Consider the following 18856-nt stretch of genomic DNA (forward strand, 5'->3'; position numbering starts at 1 on the left):
CGAGGGGATCTGCGTGAGCTTCTGAGCTCAGTCCTCCCTAGATGTCCTTCTAACCCGCAGGGTGGGGGGCTCTGCTTCGACCTGCAGCTGCTCCCTGGGGGCGGGGCACCAGGCTGATCTCACTTTGGCAGGTCTGGCCTCCTCCAGGACCTGCCTTGCGCTCCCTGACCAACTGCTGGGCCTCTCTTTGTCCAGAATGTGCTTCCTTTATCTTCCTCCCTCTGTTGGTTCCTGCAGGTGTGGGGGAGCTTTGTGGCTTCCCAGAAGCCTGCTCTGATGGCCCCCTCCGTCCATGTCATCGTCCTTCCCATCTGTGGTGACATTTTGGAGGATGTCACCCATGGGCAGTGCCCCTTTATTCTCATGCCTACTAGAAAGCCAGAGAGCACAGTGTGTCCACTGGGGAAAACTAATGCAGGCAGCAAATGCAAATTAAGTCCCTTTAGACTTAGGGTGAGAATCCTTGGTCTGTGGTTTGATTTGGCTGTGTGACCTGGAATAAGCCACCTAACCTCTCTGAGCTTGGAGGGTCATGACATCTGACCAGAGGACACCGTATAATCAATTTCCTCTTCCCCGTGGTGGACGACAAGTGTCCCCCAGTTGGAACACTGGAGTGACCCCTCTCCCACTTACTCCAAGCAAAGCAAACACAAAGAGGGGCCGGGCCCAGCAGCCTCCAGTGCCCTGCAAGGAGGAACACTCCACAGAACCCCAAACAGGAGCGAAAATAGCAGGCGTCAGGGCCACCTGAGATGCGGAAGCCACGGAAGAAGCCGCAGGCCGAGCGGATGTCAGCCGCCTCAGGTCCCCGCTGAGGTTCCTCAGATGTGCCGCGCCCAGCAGCCCCTCCCCGTCCCCGCTGGCTCCTCCAACCACAGCATCAGATAAGCGGGTGGAAAAAGCGCCGGCTTCCTCCCTCTGGGGAGGGGTAATCGCGGTGCCATCTGCGGGCTGCAGCGTCCCCAGCTGCCTCCCTGGTCCCCCTGCCCCCTCACTGCTCTGCCTCCCCGACCTGTCCTTGCTGACGGGAGGGCAGGCCCCTCCCGCGGTAGGGACTTGGCACAGGCCATCGGGTCTCCTGGGCTCACTCCAGGCTGTTCCTGGGATCCCTTCCTGAGGCCACCCCCGCCACCTGTTCAGCCTGCAGGTCCTCCGATGCCCCACCCGTCCACTCTCCTCTCCCCACGGTGCTTACACCTGCGACTCACTCGCTCAGAGCGCTGCCTGTTCTCCCGATGTGAGGGTCAGCCCGGGAGATCTTGTTCACTGCCCTCTCCCAGGTGCCCAGAACAGCGGGCTACAAACAGGTGCTCCACAAACCTTCTCCCAGCACCGGGATGCGAGAGGCTGTGAATAGGAGCTGGTCGGCCCCTCACAAGGGGTTTCAGCTGGACTTGAGGGGTCCTCTTCAGGCCTGCAAGACTCAGCCATGGACACACGTTGTCACTGGGGATTCTGGCACCAGGGTTCATCTGCCCTGTCTAGAAGCTCCTACTGACCCTTGAAGTAGCAGTTTTCTGGGGCTAGAGAAGGTTCTAGAAGCCTCTCTAGCCCCTCCTTGTAGGAGGGACCTTGCAGCAGCTCAGCTTATCTTTGGAAACACGTTATTCTGGGCTTGAATTCCAGCTGTGACCTCCACCCCTCCCTGTTTCAGCTTCCTCACCTATAAAATGGACTAGATTATTCTGACCACGCTTGAGTGATTCTGAGGACTGTGTGTCAAGGATGTAGCGTGTTTGGGTCTTGGTAGGCGGTCAGTAAGTGGCTGTTTGTTAAACTCATTCCTTGAGTGTATTAGTCAGGTTAGGCTGGGTCTGCTCCAGTAACAAACAGCCCCCCCCAATAGCACTTGTTTGTCACAAGGAAGGTTTCCTTTTGCTCTTCTACGTGTCCTATGTCAATCAGCAGAGAAGTGGGAGGTTGGGCTGTGCTCTGTGGAGTCACTCAGAGCCGTAGATTGGTCAGATCTTCACCTTCTGGAACATACTGGTCTTACAGAGGCAGCCTGAAGATCTCACGGTTGCTTTTCTGTGCGTCCACCTAGAAAAGGCCACATGGCTTCTGCTCAGAGCCCATTGGCCCAATGGCTAGGAAGCCCAGAGCAAGTGTCCCATGTACTAGGGAGGAGAACGAGACATTGGGGAGCAGCAGCAGAAACCCTACCACAGCAAGCCCACCCTGCCCTCTCCGGGAAGAGAGGGAAACGTGGGGAAAGTGAGACACAGTAAACCAATAGCCTCAACCCGCCTGCAGCAGGCTGCATGGTGGCCCTGGATGTATCCAGCTCCTAACCGCTGGAAACCGTGAGCGTCATCTTTATGTGCAGAGGAGGCTTTCCAGATGCGGTGAGGTCAAGGGTCCGGAGGTGGGGAGACCATCTGGGCTCTCTGGGTGCAATCACAAGGGTCCTGACCAGAGGGACCAGGAGGCCTCAGAGCCGGGGCAAGGTGGCCTCAGGGTGGGTGGTGGAGGAAGGGGCCATGGATCAAGGGGTAAAGGCAGCCACAGGAAGCTGGGAGAGAAGGACGCAGCTTCTCCTGGAGCCTCCGGAGCCACTCTGATGGGAGCCCAGGGACCACTTTTGAACTTCTGCCCTCCAGAACGGTGAGGGAATGATTGGGGTTATTTTAAGCCACCGAGTTTGTGGTGACCTGCTGCAGCCGTGAATCAGAAAGCCCAGAAGCCGCCTCCGTCCGCCCAACAGCAGGCTCCGTCCTCCTTGGTCTTCTTTTTTACATCCCTCTGTCACTCCCTCTGTGCAGAGTCCCCCCTGAGCTCGGTCCCCACCCGCCCACTGATCCCAGCCACTTCCTGGGCCTCTGGTTGCTTGGGACAGGGCCAGCCCCGGGGGTGCCCATCCAGCCCCAGGCCCTCCCCTGCCTTCTGTAGTGGTAAGGCTTTGCTCTGGGTAAAGGGCCTGGCACCCTCAGGAGAGACCCAGTGGGTGAGGGACGGGGCTGGGCACATCGGCAGGACCTCAGGACCAAGGACAGTGCTCCTGAGGGCCGTTGGAAGCCTGGGAAGGATTTTCAGCAGGGAAACCACCTGTGGAGGACTTAACACTGGGTTCTCCTGGCTTGTGATCAGGTAGGAAAACTGGGTCTTCGTCCTCCTACCTTCTGGGAGTCAGCCCTGAGCTAGACACCCCTTGGCTCTGCTTTCTCGTCATGTTGCTCATGAACCCATTTTATAGACAAGAAAACAGAGACTAAGAGGGAGTCTCATGGCCTCCTTCCTCCATGTGGCTGCCTGAACTGTCTTTCAAAATATCAATCAGAGCACATGACGCCCCTGCGAAGTCCCTCCGAGGGCTTTCCCCTGGGATAAAATCCAAGGGCCTTAGCATGATCTAGGGACCTTTCCTCTCATCCTCCACCCTGAGCCTCTGCCTACGGAGCTCCAGCCTGTTCCTCTCCCATGTGGCCTCAGGGCCTTTGCATTTGCTGCTCCCCACCTGGTGCCTGAAGTGCCCCTGCCCCTCTTACTGCCCGAGGCACCTGACTTCCCTTTGGTGCCCACCTCTAGAGAGCATTCATCTCAGATCGCAGCCACTGTGTATCTGTGTGTTCAGTGCCTGCCTGCTGCAGTGGGCCCTGAGCCCTGCGGACAAGAACCACGTCTGCCTGGACCCTCTGTGTCCCAGCCCTGCGGGTGGGGCCAGGCACATACTGGGCACCCAGTCAACACTTGCAGAAGAAGGAAGGATGGGTGCAGGGGACGTGCGGAGCCCAGGATCGCCGAGGATGCCTGGGTGCTCCTGGACCTGCCTCGGGAGACAGACGTCCTGCCTGTGGGGAGGGCGGTCCTGCAGGCACCTGAATGGCGCCGTGCTGGTTACACCCGCTCTTGACCCACTTGCAGTGCCCCCATGTTCCCTGTCATGCTGAGCACTCTGCCTGGCGTCTCGGCCTCCCCAGGAATCCCTGAGGGGGTGGGGAGAGATGTCAGACGTGCGTTCGCCTCCTAGGGTCAGCCACTTAGAGCTGTGACATCCTGGGCAGTTTCCTTTCCCTCTCTGAGCCTGTTTCTTCATCCGTAGAGGCATCTGGAGGGGTGGTCTCCCAGGGAGGGACTAGCACATTTAGACCATCTCAACTCAAAACTCTCTTCTCTGACCTAGCTTGAATGAATGAGACCCAACAGTACACAGGTGCACATGTGCATGCACACGCAAGAAAAATAAAAGAAGAACAACATTCCTGAATCCAAAATCTAGAGAGCGCCACAACCAAAAGCTGTTTTGTAAACACACTGTTAACTCATTTGGCCCAAAGCCTGACCTGACCTGCTGCATGGCTCTTTGTGTCCCCGTGTGAATGTTCGTGTGACCCTTCCCTTGTAGGATGAATGTATTTGATTGCCCCAGACCCCACTGAAGCTACCAGGTCACCTGCAGAGTCTCTACATCATTGCTTTTTAAAAATCCACAAGTTTCTGAATTCCACAACAGCCTGGCTTCTGGCTGAGGCGAGCTGCACCTGAAGTCCGCCCTGGAGCCCTGGCCGCCCAGGGCCTGCCTCCTCTTGCTCCCTCCTGGTGGATTTCTCTGCAGCACACATCCTGTTAGTCAACTGGGGTTAAGCTGGGTTCTGCTGGCCCAGGGACAGGGGTTAAGACCTGGGGCGAGGGGAGCCTGGGTCCCGAAACGTGTCTGCTCTGAATTTACAAGAGACTTTTTCTTATGAATCATCAGAAAAAGAAATCTGAAGGAAGTGTGCGACCAAGGAGAGGAAATTAGGGTTTGTGACCTGTGTGAGTCACCCCCCTTTCTGACTCCTGGGTGATCCCTTGCTCTTGACAATGTTCATTCATCTCCTCTCGGTGCCAGATTCTGCAAAACACTCTGGGGCTGCTGTGGTTTTACTCTGGCTCCAAACCTGCTTTCCACCTCAAAAATTCCTGATTTTGAGTTGCTGCCCTGCTGTTTTGTTCCTCATGGCTTTGCCCAGGGCGTCTTTTCTGCCCACCCTCTGCCTGGAATCCTGTTTCCTGGTTCTGTTCCCTGATCCTAACAGCCGCCTCTGCCTGGCTCTGGTCTCATCCAAACCGTTCTCCACCCGCCGTCCAGAAGCCACCATCCACACTCCAGCTCAGGTTCCAGGCCTCCGCCTCCCGTGTGGCCCCGTTGGCCTCTTGTCTTGCCTCTCCCCACCTCCCCACCTCCCCACCTCCCCACTCAACACACGGGCCTGGTCTTCCCACTCCCAGGCCTTCAATGCTATTCCCCTGCCTCTCCCTTCCGCCTGGGCCCTGTCCCCTCACTCAGCTAATTCTGCTCATCCTGCAGGGAGGGCAGCCTAGAAGACACCTCCCCTGGGAAGTCGTTCATACATGGCCCTTTTCACAGTCCCAGCATGTACTTGTCACTCACCCAGGTTCCAATTCCTGCTCCTGTCCCCTGCCAGGCCACAGGCTTCAGGAGGTACAGACCACGTCTCACGTCCTGGGTTCTATCCCCAGCACCAAGAGCAGAATGCTCTTTTCAACAAGACTCGGTGGACTTGAGACAAAAGGGCGGCGTGGTGAGGCAGGGACCTCTCCGCAGCAGGAAGTGGCATGGATCCTGTCTCCCCTGCTCCTGGCTGGCTCTTTGCCCAGCAGTGGCCGCCATCTTGCTTTCCTGGAAGCTGGAAGCTGGCTTCCATATTGGAAGTGGGGTGAAGCATCCTATTTCATAATGGGCTGATTGCGTGTGCGTTTCTCCATTTGCCATTGAATCAAGTGTACACTCCCCGCCCCTCCACATGCATTCATTTCTCGGGATATTGCTTCTCGTGTGACTTTTCTGTTTGCATCTTGTGTCTTCTTGTCTGTGGGCATCTTGCTTTCTGTTTAATTTGACAGAGCCATTTCTACATCGTATATATTAGCTGTCTTAGAGTCGGTGCTGATATTTTCTTAGTCTGATGTCCTTTTCATTTTGGTTTTATTATGTTTCCTTCCACAGAAGATATTAATGCATATATATTTGAATCTGTCAATCTCTCTTCCTCCGCGATTGCTTCAAGGGCTGAGGAAGTTATCCTGCCTCCACAGATCTGATAAACATTCCCTTCTGTTTTCTGATTGTTTCCCTCTAACTTGATTTTTTTTTACACTTAACTCTTTAATCCGGTTGGAGTGTGATTGGGTGGGTGTCTTGTCACCGGTATCTAGGGCAATGGTCCTAGATAGGATAACCCTGTTGTCCTCCGTCTGTTTAGTAAATAATTGGTCTTTGTCTCTTTCTTTCTTCAAGGAGAGATAAAATAGAGCCGTTGTTAATGTGTCTGGCCTGGCCACTTTTTAGCTGGGTGACCTGTGAGCACGTGAAATGGGGTGCTACCTGCTCCTTCCCAGGGTTGTTGTAAAGACAGAATGAAATGCCACATGTGAAGTTCGTTGTGCCATTTGTGTCCATGGCTAGTGGGGACTGATGGTAGCTCCATCCCCTCGTTGGGTCTGATCTTGTTTCGGTGATTCGGAGTTCTCGTTTTATGTCACCACGTCATGGATCTCATTGTTGCTTCAGAGAACGTTTTACCTTCTGGCCAAACCAGGCACCTCTTCCATTTCACTCTTGGAATGTGGCTTTACATTGTCACCTAGGGGGTTTTTAGGGCCTGTTGGTTCCTCCTTCCCCTTCCTCACTGTCCCTCTCCTTGGGGACTTGGAGATGCTCCTCTTCCCCAGCACGCAGGCCAGGATTCGCACCTCCGGGCTGCCTGGCCTTGGCGCCCTCCACCCCTCTGCTGAACAGCTGGGTGGCACCTGCTGTCACTGGCCTATCTCCTCCTTGTGCTGGGTCACCCTGTCTTCATGCCAGAGCCTGTACCCCTCTGGACTCCGAGTTTCCCTGGGAACTTGTCCTGTGTTTCCAGGTCCCCCTCAGAGCCTGACTCCTGGCTGGGGACGTCATGGTGTCCAGGACCAGGACCGGGGAGAACGGGGATGCTCTCCACGTCCTTGAGCTTTGGCAGTAACCGGGCCCCACCTGCTTCTCCTGGAGGCATCGGCTTAGGGGACCCAACAGGGCGATGGTTGTAACTCCTGACCTGTGGTTGTCAATAACCGTGGGCCATCTACTAGTCCTGGCTTCTGTTTCCCCAGTGGAAAGTCCCCGAAGCCTGGCCAGCCTTGACCCTGCGTGATTGACCTTAAACTGGGTGGCTCTATAATGAAGGTGAATTACAATAACTCATTGGCTGTGCCTCAGAATGCAATCTGCTGTTTAGAACAGAGACCACCCCCACACTGGGTCTCCAAGACAGAACCCAGATCTTGGGCATAAAGGCTCAGAGGTCAAAACCAGAGATAGGTGGCTCTGAGCCTGGGAGGGTACCTGGGGTGACAGGGCAGGGGGACTGGCCTTTTTGGCACACGGCCACACAGAAGCTGAGCGCAGAGTCTGAACTTGAACCCAGGGTTGCTTACAGGGTGGCGTGATGCCAGTGTTCTCTCCGCTGCTGCTCCAAAGGCTGATTTTAACGTGGCACTGAGAAATGTATCAGCAGTGTTTACAAATGCCGTTTCCTGTGTTATCTGATACTCACAGAAGGAAGTGAGCCGGGCACTTTGTCTGTGTTAGGTTTTGGGGTTAGAGGCAGAAGTGCCAAGTTCGGGTGACCTAGAAAAACCTTTCTAGGTCAAATGACAATTTCAAAAGATTTTTTTTCCCCCTTTTCTTCTCTGTTTAAACCGCCCCACGATCCAACACTGTCGTTGACATATTTCCCTTCCAACAATGCAAGCCCTTTGTGCGTGACTGAGGTCTTGTTTGTAGTGCTGGGGAGAAAATATCCGCCAGGTCACCTGCTGTTCATTGTCTCGCTCGCTCTTGCTGCCCCGGTGCCACAGTCCCACTCGACTTATGCTCAGGAGGCTTTTAGTTAATTGTCTTTGGCAAGAATCAGTTTTGGGACTTGTTCCCAACTGCTTGGAAGATAGATCATTGTTAGGCATAAATATCAGTAGCTCTGGGCAATCCAGGGCTCTAGACCACTGACCGCAGCCTCTGGGGAAGCGGCCGGGAGTTGGACAGCTCCTCACATGGGAAGGAACCAGGCAGGACTACAGAAAGGGCTTAGCCCTGTCCTGGGGCAGGAGCTCTGCAGTTGGACTTCCTGGGTTCTGCATCCCAATGCTGCCACTTACCAGCTGTGTGGCCTTGGGTGAGCTGCTGACCCTCCCCGTTCGTTTGACCTCCGTTTCCCCATCTGTGAAATGGGAGCCTTACAATGACAACTTCCCCCACAGGGCTGCACGGCTTACCTGAATGCATCTTCTCAGTCAATGCAGAGTGCCTGGCATGCAGCAAGGTCTGTGCCCATCCAGGTTGCACAAGTTCATTACCCTGACTCATCCATCATAGCTGGGTGGGGGCCGTGGCACGGCGCCAGCTCTTCCTCGGGCCTCAACACTTGTTCTGCCAGCTGGTGCCTGCTGGTGCCCACAGCTGAGGCTCTCCCCAGGTATTGCCTGTGGGGGTCCCCAATAAGCTTCTGCCTCTAGATTTTGCCCTCACAGTCTGTCTCTGGGGAACCTGCCCTAAAACAACAGGTAACCCTCTGTTGCTGAGAGGATTCTGATTTCCATTTTAAAACACATGTTTATTTCATATGCTGCGTTTCCAGAGCTTTTAGAAGAGTGGCCTCGGGGTTCCCACCCTCCCCCCATCTCTGCACATTCTGCCTGTCTTGGTGATCTCTGTGGGCTCCTCCCGTTCTCCAGGTGGGAAGCAGGAGGCCCGGCTCCTGGGTGAAGCTCAAAATGGAAACTCAGGGGACTGCAGTCAGTCCCTCTGGGTGCAAATGAGGAAACAGGTTCGGGACCCTCCTTTCACCCTTGGGACCTCAGGACAGGCTGGCCTAGGAGACATACTCGGGGCAATCTCTTATGGCATTTTGGTTCTGTCAATGTTCTAGTGAGTGTCCCCAGCATGGGGGCAGCCAGGCTGTCCCGCCATGGCCATCACCAATGGCTTCCCGGAGGGGGACAGCATGAGATTGAGTGGGCATTAGCTGCATGGAAAGGGAGGGGAAAGGAGTTTCAGAGGAGATCTGGCCGCGCAGGGGCGGCCCTGGCTGTGACGTGGCGCAGGTGGGACGCTGCTCGAGCCGTCTTGGAAGGGCAGGAGTGGGAACGTGCATGGGAGGGAGGGAGCCCCCAGCCAGCCGGGCCGGTGGGGCAGATTCTCAAATGCCTTGAAGGCCACAGCGAGGACTTTGGACTCCTCCCGGGTGGGAGAGATGGGGCTTGGCAGAGTGGCCTGGGCAGACCCACATGGAGGCCTTGTGCGTCCTGGCCCCTCTGCCCCTCACGGGCCCAGCTGATGCTCCGTGAATAATTGTGGGTTCAGTAGGTGGACGAGTAGGGCAGGGAGATGGTGCTGGATCGTGGGGTGCTGGCTGTCACCTGGGGCACTAGTGGGAGCAGGTCTGTGGAACCCACCATCCTTCCTCCCCAGCTCCAGCAAGGCTGTTGCTGCCCATGTAGACGAGGCCAGGGGACCCGCTGAGAGCACCCATGTGGGGATCAGAAGCCAGGCGGAAGGCCACAGAGTCACGAACCCAATCTGACAGGTCCTGGCCCTGCCCCGTGGCGGCTTCTTCAGGGCAGAAGCCCTGCCGGCCTCGCAGCCCCGCTCCGCCAGCACGGCCTGCAGCCCCCTTGGATCCATTCCCCTCGCAGCGGCCAAATGAAAATGTTTGTTGAAAACAACATGTGCATAATTAAAGCTTAATGAGCGCTTGTCTGTTTGGAATGTGCAATTAGATTTATAATCGGGGATGGGAGCTAGCTCCAAATGGCTTTAAATGGAGCTGAGAGAGAGGATAATTTTCGCCATAAATCTACCGTAATGCAGTTGATGTGTGTTACCAGTGGCAGCACCAGGAAAGGAGCACAGGCCTGCCAGGCCACCAGGCTGTGACCACTGGGAAGCCCTGCCCAGGGGCTCTATTGGCGGCTGCGGCTGGCCAGTGCCCTGTGGTGGGACTCCCTGGTGGCCTTGGGAGTGGATCTGCTCTGGGTTGGAGCCGGAGCTCGTACCCGCAGGCTCAGAGCTCTGGTTGAACTACCTGGTGCTGAGTCCCACTGCCCTGGCCCCAGGTGACTTCCAAGCCAGGAACCCCAGGTACACTCATGCTGGCCTGCAAGCTGGCAGCAGGGAAGAGCCCTGGACTGGGAGGTGGCCCCTATTTTGTTCCCTGCTCTACCCCATCACTGAGAGTGCAGTGGATGTCAGTCAACATTCACTGAATGAATGAATGAATTCCTCTTTACCAGACTGTGGCCTGCAACAAGTCCTTCTCCTTCCTTGGGCCTCATTTTCCCCGCAGGCACGCAGAGGACTGGACTTGGCTGTTGCTGATGTTGGCTCTTCTGTGTCTGTGGTTGGATCTGGAATGGACAGTGGCTGGGGCTACATCTAGACCATCAATCACCGTCCAATAGAAATAGAATGCAAACCACTTGTGCTTATCCATTTCCTCAGCCCGCAGCCAAAGAACCGTAAAAAGAAACACAAGAAATAGCCTTAGTCACACCTTTTGGTTAACACAGGGCACCTGCAGGGCCACTTCAACAGTGTTTAGCGCCTTTCTGTTGCTCTGAGTCGGAGCTCCTCTGGGCCCTGTACACTGATGCACGTCTTAGCGTGGACGGGCCCTGTTTCAAGAGCTCAGTGGCCACGTGACTGGTGCCCATCATTCTGGACAGCTCAGGTCTAGAAAGAGCACAGCCAGAGCCAGGCAAGGACGTTGCCTCTCTTCTGTGGAGTGGGCGTGGTGACCACTGCCTTCCAGAGAGGCCAGGAGCCTGGTGCATTTGTCCCTGTTAGTTGTGGTGATCGTGTCTATTTTTGTATTACTTCTTGATGTCTTTTATTGACTAGAAACAAGTGACATCAGCTCCTGTCAGCAGTGGGGTCCAGGGTCCTGCAGCGGCCCACAGCACTGGGCTTGCTCACAAGGCACATTCCTAGCCCCTCTGGCAGGCCCTGTGGGTGGATAAGGCTCCAGGCCCAAGGGTGGGGAGGTCACTGCTCTGAGTCCTACAGCCTGTATGTAGCCAGGGTGGGAATCCAATGTGGGCTTTTGGGGGCCAGCATCCTGGGCCTCAGACAGCCTGGGCACGGCTTGTCTGTGTGGTCCTGGGCAGATTCCTTAACCTCTCTGAGCCTCAGCCAGAGTGCTAGGTGCTAGATTTCCCAGTGGACAGACTTATGCCAGCATTATGCTCAGCACAGCAAGAACATTCATCAGGAGAAAAGACATTATTGGAGAGAAAATTATATTTGATATTTTGGAAACAAAGCATGAAAGCCTTCGGCATGGGATACAAGAAACCCTCAGTTGGACGTTCTTACCGACCTTCACTGAATTTCAAACCTTCTCATAGCGTGGGCAGAGGGCCCAGGTCCCTTTCCTAGGCTTAAGACCTCAGGGACTTATGGGAAGCCCCTCAGTTTCTTCATCCACAGAAGAGAGAGAGAGTTCTAGCAACTTGACAGGCTTGTTGTGAGGATTAAATAATAAAGTAAGAAATTGTTCCCATAGGCTGCCATACCCATTTTCCTGATGAGGAAAGTGAGACGCTGTCACTTAGTTAAAAAAATAATTCCAGAGGATGAAAGCAACAAGCCCAGGATTGGAACCTGGCAGCCTGGCCCCGGGCTGAGCTTGTGACCAGGGTGTTCTCGCACTTGGCCGGTGGTGGTGGGCCTGGAGCTGGGCACGTGGGGCTGGTCTGTTGGAGCCTGAGTTGTCCCAGGCCTGTGCCTTACTCTGGTCCTCTTCATCCCGCAGCCTCTCGCCCCGCCCGCCCCCAGCGGCTCCCCGGTCCTGATGCGTATCTCACGTGAGACTTTCACGTGAAACCGCACTCTCAGCGGGGCCCACGCTGCAGCTGCCACATTCACTGCCTCTGTCTTTTGAGCCGCGCTTTATCTGTGCAGAGGGAGTGTTCTCACGGCCCACCAGGGGCCGGCAGGAGCAGGGCCCGCTGCTTTGATTGTTTCCTCTTTAGATCTCTGTGAGGTGCATCTCTCTGTGTCTATGACCCGCTGGGCTGAGGGCTGGGCTGAGGGCTGTGCATCGTTGGTCTTTGATCTAGGTCTCTGTGCAGAGGGGAGGAGCAGCAGCTTCTTCAGAACAACTGTTGCTTTGGTACCTGGGGTCAAGGCCAAGTTCAGAAGGACTGACTGGCTTTTGGCAGCTCCCCACCACCCTGAGTCTTGCCTTGCTCATCTCTACTGTGGGGCTGGTCGTGGTAGCCTTGGGGTTTCAACAAGATGACAGGGCACAGCTCCGGGATCAGGGCTGGTATACAGTAGGTGCTCACTGGCCCATCTCACAGCAGCCTTTGAGGTCATGGTCCCTGCTCTTTGCTGTCCACTCTCTGTACGTCCTAGGTCATGGAGCCTCCAAGTCACCGTCTGCTGTGCTAGCCCATCCTGGCTGCTGTCACGACTGTCAGATGAGGCCACGTTTAGGGTCGGGATCAAGAAGCTGGATTCGTTGCTGTAGGTCACACAGCGTGTCTTTCTAAATCAAGCACGAGCTGGTCTTTGCAGGGTCTTGGAAGCCTGAGCCCTGAGATAGGACATCCAGAAGCCGGAGGCTCTGGGGCTGGCTGTCCCCAGCTGAGCACCTGTGGCTATTGGAGTGGGACTATGGAAGATCTCTTGATTTTCAGAGGTTGCGTGATTGAAAGCTGTTCCTGCTGGCCAAAATGGACCTTAACCTGGTTTGGGGATCATTTGTTTGTCACTTAGGACAGTGGACAAAGAAAGGCCCATCTTCTCCTGCAGATTTAGAGAACAGGCAGAAAGCTGGGGGCTGTCGGCGTCGCTGCAGGACTGGGCGCTCCGTGAAGGCAGGGCTATGTCCCAAACTCTATGGTGCACCTGGCATCTAGCGCAACACCTGGCCCAGCACCCACTAGATACCACTCGACGGACGGCTGTTGTCCACTCTGTGGCCTCCTAATCCCTTTGCTTCTCTCTCTTTTTAGTGCCTTGTGGTTATTTACTCAAAGTTTTGGATTCGGGGGAGGGGGGCAGATTCACTTATTATAAATGCCCGGTGTTTGGGAACCTGCTCCTTGGCACATACGGGTCCTTGTACATGATCCAACAAAGGCACCGGCTGGTCTCACTGTGCCTCAGCATGTTCAAGTTAGATCTTAGGCCCAGGCCAGAAGGAGGACGAGTCGGAGGAGGTGAAGGCAGAGGGGCTGACCTCCAACCGGAGGGAGACGTTGCACCTTTCAAACGAAGGAAAAGGACGTCAGGCGGGTGTGAGGCTGATTGCTGGGGAAGGCTGAGGGGCGGAGGGGGACGGCCGGTGGCCTGGGTTTCTCAGTGACATGGGAGACAAGGTTGCCTGACAGATGGAGGGGATGGGGGCTGTAAGGGGACATGAGTTTAGCAAATAATAAATAAAATAGATAACACTCAGCACTTGTCAAAATAGTTAACTCTGTGAGAGGTTGTTACAGACATCAACTCACGTCAGATGTCTGAAAACAGAGACTGAGAACCCGGGAGTTAGGAAGAGTGCCTGCCATCGTCACTGCCTCATAGGTGAGGAAACTGAGGCAGGAAGGTCACACAGCCAGGACGTGGTGGAACCAAAGCTCAGACTCGGGAGTCCACATGGGATGTGGTCAGTCACACCACGCAGAAGTGGATTAAGTCCAAAGCCGATCTTAGATGGACCCAAGAATGTGGATTTATAAAAGCAAGACTGTGAGGTAGAATGCTTTGCCAGGGGAAAAAAAAAAAAAAACCTCGGAAGAGTTGGATTTCAGTGCGTAGAGAACTGGGGGAGAGTGTTCTGGGCCGGTGAAGGACAGTGGGCCAGGGAAAGGGCCACGCTGAGGACTCTGGGAGCCGAGGCTCAGGACCGGTTGCCCTGGAGGGTCCTGGAGACAAGGCTAAGTGACTGCACAGTCCCAGGTGGGGTTAGGATCTGAGGAGTGAGGCAACTTCCCAAAGACCACGGGCCAAAGTCGGGGTGAGGGTGGGGTGGTGGGGGAGCTGAGCAGAAAGCTCTTGCAGGTGATTGGATCTGGGGATGCAGGAGGAAAGGAGTCCAGAGTCGTGTGGGTGTCCTGACCTTCTGTTAGGACGAGGGAGTGCAGGAGAAGAAGCAAGTCCCTGCACGGGTCAGGAATTCAGGGTGGGATGTGTTAAATTTGAGGTGCTCATAAGCCAAATGGGGGAATGTCTGGGGGAAAATTGCACATTGAAATTTGGAAATAACTTACCTAGAGATGAAGATTTAAGGGTTGGTGACATGTGGCAACCCTGAAAAGCCATGACCTTTTCCAGGGAAAGTGTAAATAGAGTAAGAGAAAATACCAGACCCACTTATCTGCCCACCATCCCACTCATTCATGCATCCCGCTCTATCTACCCAGTCACCTGCCCATCCGGGCATCTCCCCACGCATCCCAATGCCCAGCCCAGCCATTCACTTGTTGATCTCATCCACCGTCCCAGTCGTCTTCCTGTACACGTCACTTCACACTCATTCAGCCCTCCTGACATCCATCCATTCATCTATTCCTTCCTCTCATCCCAACCATCTGATCCAGCCCTCCATCTACTCATCCATCCATCCATCCATCCATCCATCCATCCATTTATCCATCCATCCATCCATCCAATCCTTCATCCCATTCATAAACTATCCCATTCATAATTAGTAGTTGATGTTGATTACATGTTGAAATCATAATATTGTAAATATGTTGGATGAATAGAATACATCATTAAAAATAACTTCATTTGTTTATATTTCCTTTTAAAACTATAAATACTAGAAGACTTCAAATTTCACATAGCTTACGTTTATGACTTGCATTACATTTCTGTTGGACAGTGCTGATTTATACCATCTATCATCCATCCATCCATCCATCCATCCATCCGTCATCCATCCATCCGTCATCTATCCATCCATCATCCATCCATCCACCCATCATTCATCCACGTATTTGTCAACCTGTCCACCCTCTCATTTATCCCGTCATCTATTCCCATCATCCCTTTCATCCCACCACTTACCGTGTGTTCATCCCATAGATACTCAGTTTAAATCCATCTTGAATCAGTGGCTCTGTGGGTGAGAAGAACAGGGAAACGGAGGCCTGGAGCCACTAAGGAACTGGCCAGACGGGGAACAGAGGGAGCTGGGATCTGACTCTAAGATGAGGGCTCCTCACTCTTCACTTAGGCCATGTATTTGTTAAGTTTCCTTTAAGATAAAAACAAAACAAAACAAAACAAAAAAACAACAACAAATTCTTGGGGGCAGGGAGAACATGGTGCTTAAGTTGGAGGGTGACTGTTGGAATAGGGGCCCGGAGCCCCTCTCGCTGAGGGGAGCCACACAATGTGGCGGAGACAGATGTTTTAGAAGTCTCTGTGAGCCGTGTCCTTGGTGGCCGTCATGAAAGGGTTATCCTCACACATTCGATATTTGCAAAAATGTGGGTTCTTTCAGATTCCAAAACTCATTTCCATGACAAAACTCTTGGGAAGAGAAGATGAAGGCCTGGCTTTTGCAGAACAATCTTCCAGCTGTAATGAGGACTGAAGATGGCAATGGGAAAAGGAATTATAATTAGAATATGAAATGGGGAAAATTAATCTATTCCAGTCAGTGGTAAGAGGATGTTCTCCTGACGTTTTGTGGCAATTCTTAAGCTGTTGTTTCTTCCTACAGTTTTTTCTTCACGTTTTAAAATACGTGTGGCGTGGAAGACTTTTGGCTGAGGGATTGATACACTGTGAATAGGCGCAGGGTTTCAGTCCCTTGTGCCCTGGCTTTGCCCATCTCTTGTGTGGACGTGAGGTGTGCGTTTGTGTCCACGACGGTGTGAGTTACCCCGTGCAGTTCGGATGCCTGGTGCACCTCCGGGTGCCTGCTGACCCTTCCTGCGTGTGCACAGCGTCTCTGGTGCACACCTGTTCTGCTCTGGCATTGGTATGTGCTGGTTGGTGCCGCCTGTGGACGAGGGACATGTGTGCCTGAGTGCTCTCTGGAACACAGGGCTCTGCTTGACATGAGTCCACAAGAACACAGGTCTGTGGTGCGTGTGCCCACGCTCGTGCACACTGAGGAGGTCGCAGTGTTCTCCTCAGCATCCACTGGGTGGTGGGTGTCGACCTGCTTTCCATCTGTGCACGTGTGCAGGGGGGCCGCCCTGTTGTGTCTGCAGGAAGAGGCCACTCTGTGACCTCCTCCTTGGTTACAAGTTCTTTCCCAGAAAGAGTCCCATGCGGGGAGGGCTAAGGGCATAATCCTCAGGCCACGGTGCCCTGGAGGCCAAGCCAGAGGGAGCACGGACCCTGTGAGTGGGGTCCCCTCCTTCCTCCCTTCCCCACCCCAGGGGCTCTGCCACAGTGGAGCACAGACAGCAGAGGACAGACAACAGGCCACCTCTTACCTCAGGGCCTCTGCTCACAGGGCTCAGCCCAGCGTGCTCCAGGGCACTGGGCAAGGATCCCGTGGGCCTGGCCTGGGACCTCCACCAAGTCCTCACAGAAAGCCAGAAGCGAGCTTGGCTCTGGCCCGTAGCAACTCCTTCTTAGATGACAGCTGGATAAACAAGTGAGTGGATCAGCACTTGGGTCATGCCCTGGAGACCTCTGGGAATCCACTGGCCTCGCCTGTTCCACCCGCTGGCTCCTGCAACCCCCCATCAGGGTCTTCTTGAGAGACCACAGCCCAGACGGCTCACTGTGGGCAGTTCCTCCCTCTCCTGAGCTTCCTGCATTGTCAAGCATCTGCTGTGTGCCAGGCCCTGAGCTAATGGTTGACTACATGGAAGGATCTAGAAAGGCCTCTGTCTCTGCTGTGAAGGGGCTCACAGCCTCCTGGGGAGGTAGAGTAAGGACAAAGCAAAACCTGAAATGTTGCTCGAGTCTCCCGCAACTGTGTGACTTTTGACAAGGCGACCCTCCTCCAGGGAAAAGAACTTTCTCCCCTGGGCTGTCGCACAGGTTAGATGAGCTCTTCCATGTGAAGCCCGACTCTCATCGCCAGGTGTGTTCACGCACTCGCCGGCTACGTGTCCACGGCCCTCTGTGCATGTCCGGAGTATTTACAGGTGGTGACTGTCACAGGTTTTGAGGACACCTTTCTCCTCTGTTCCTGTGTCACTTCATGTTATGCTTCTAGCCAGACCTTACCATTTGGTTGCTACTGCTATATGAAATGTTTCCCGTGCTGAGTTAAACTTCGTCCTCCTCCATTTCCAGTTATTCTGTTAGGATAGAGTTATGCATTATCTATCTTTTTTAAAATATATATATATATTTATTTTTTAGTTTTAGGTGGACACAACATCTTCATTTTATTTTTATGTGGTGTTGAGGATCGAATCCGACGCCCCACACATGCCAGGCAAGCACGCTACGGCTTGAGACACATCCCCAGCCCACACATTATGTATCTTTTTTGAAAAGATTTTGCTTTTATCAAAGTGCTCAGTGGCCATGGTGATGAATCAAGTGTTAGCCAGTAGTTTTTGTTGGAAGTTTTTCTACCCTGCCAAATTCCTAGTGCCTTTCCTGATGCCAGCCTCTATCCATCATTGATGTTCAGAGATGACCAGGACTCAGCTCCAACCCCCATGTTGCTTCTACTCTGGGGCATGTGACAGATGTGGGACAGACTGGGCTGTGAGAGGGACAGCTGGAGGCAGCCTGTGAGCAGTGCCTTGGAGTCTGAGCTCTGGGAGCAATGTGGTGGGCGGAGCCCTGCACCTGGGGCCAGTGCCCAGACTCTAGGAATGACCCAATCTTTCCCTTGGATAATCCAGCAGTCACCAAGGAACATTGCCCATCTGTGCTGCTGAGAGACAGCCAGTCCCACTGCCTAGTTGGAAGCCTGGCCTGTCAGAAACCATCCGAACCTCCGAATTGACTCCTTTACGCATTCATTGAGCATCTACTGCAGGCCAGGCACTCTTCTCAGAGCTTGGGAGGCATCAGTGTGCAGACGGACTAAGATTCCTGACTCTCGGGAGTCTCTAATTTAAAAGGGGAATCCAACTTTAAGTAATGAACGTGGTAGTTAGTCTTTTTTTTTTTTTTCCTCTGTGACCAAAAGAACTGACAAGAACAATTTTAGAGGAGGAAAAGTTTATTTGGGGCTCAGAGGTTTCAGTCTGTGGATAGTCGGCTTCTTTGCTCTGGGCGCAAGATGTGAGGCAGAACATCATGGAGGACGTGGAGAAGGAAAGCCGCTCAGGACAGGGTAATCAGGAAGCAGAGCTCTGCTCACCAGGGACAAATACAACCCCCAAAGGCATGTCCCCAGTGACCCATCTCCTCCAGCCACTCCCCACCTGCTGCAGTTACCACCCACTTAGTCCATATCATGGATAAAGCCCTTGGTTGGGGCCGCGCGTTTCGTAACCCAATCATTGCACCGCCGAGCTTTCTGGCATTGCCTCATCCATGAGCTTTGGGGGGACACCTCATAGCCAAGCCCCATCACCTGGTAAATAGTCACAGAGAATGCTAGAAGGCCAGGGGCTGTGGAAGAAAGAGCAAGGTCAGGCAGGGCAAGGCCAAGCATGGGGAGTGGGGGCAGCAGGTGGGCGCTCAGAGCCTGGTGGCGGCCGAGGCCGGGCTGGCATCGAGGCCTCTGAGGGAAGGCGGCCACGGACAGCTCCTTTCACGGCCTCCACGAGGGCCACTTGGTGGTGTCTGTCACAGGCACCATGGCTCATGCTGTTGGACTCAGAGATTGCACAAGTGGATCCTGCAGATAAACTCACACTCCCGCACACTGACGAGGGCACAGGAATACTCACAGCCACCGCGCTGGACTAGCAAAGGCTAGGACACGCGGCT

At 54.2% G+C, this 18856-nt stretch overlaps 1 protein-coding gene across 4 annotated transcripts in view; it reads left to right on the forward strand.

Moving 5' to 3' along the window:
• Tox2 (TOX high mobility group box family member 2) overlaps positions 1–18856 on the forward strand; it is a 124747-nt gene that overhangs the window by 27517 nt on the left and 78374 nt on the right. The gene's annotated exons all lie outside the window — the stretch shown is intronic.

Source organism: Urocitellus parryii, chromosome 6, assembly GCF_045843805.1.
Source record: "Urocitellus parryii isolate mUroPar1 chromosome 6, mUroPar1.hap1, whole genome shotgun sequence".
Taxonomy (NCBI): domain Eukaryota; kingdom Metazoa; phylum Chordata; class Mammalia; order Rodentia; family Sciuridae; genus Urocitellus; species Urocitellus parryii.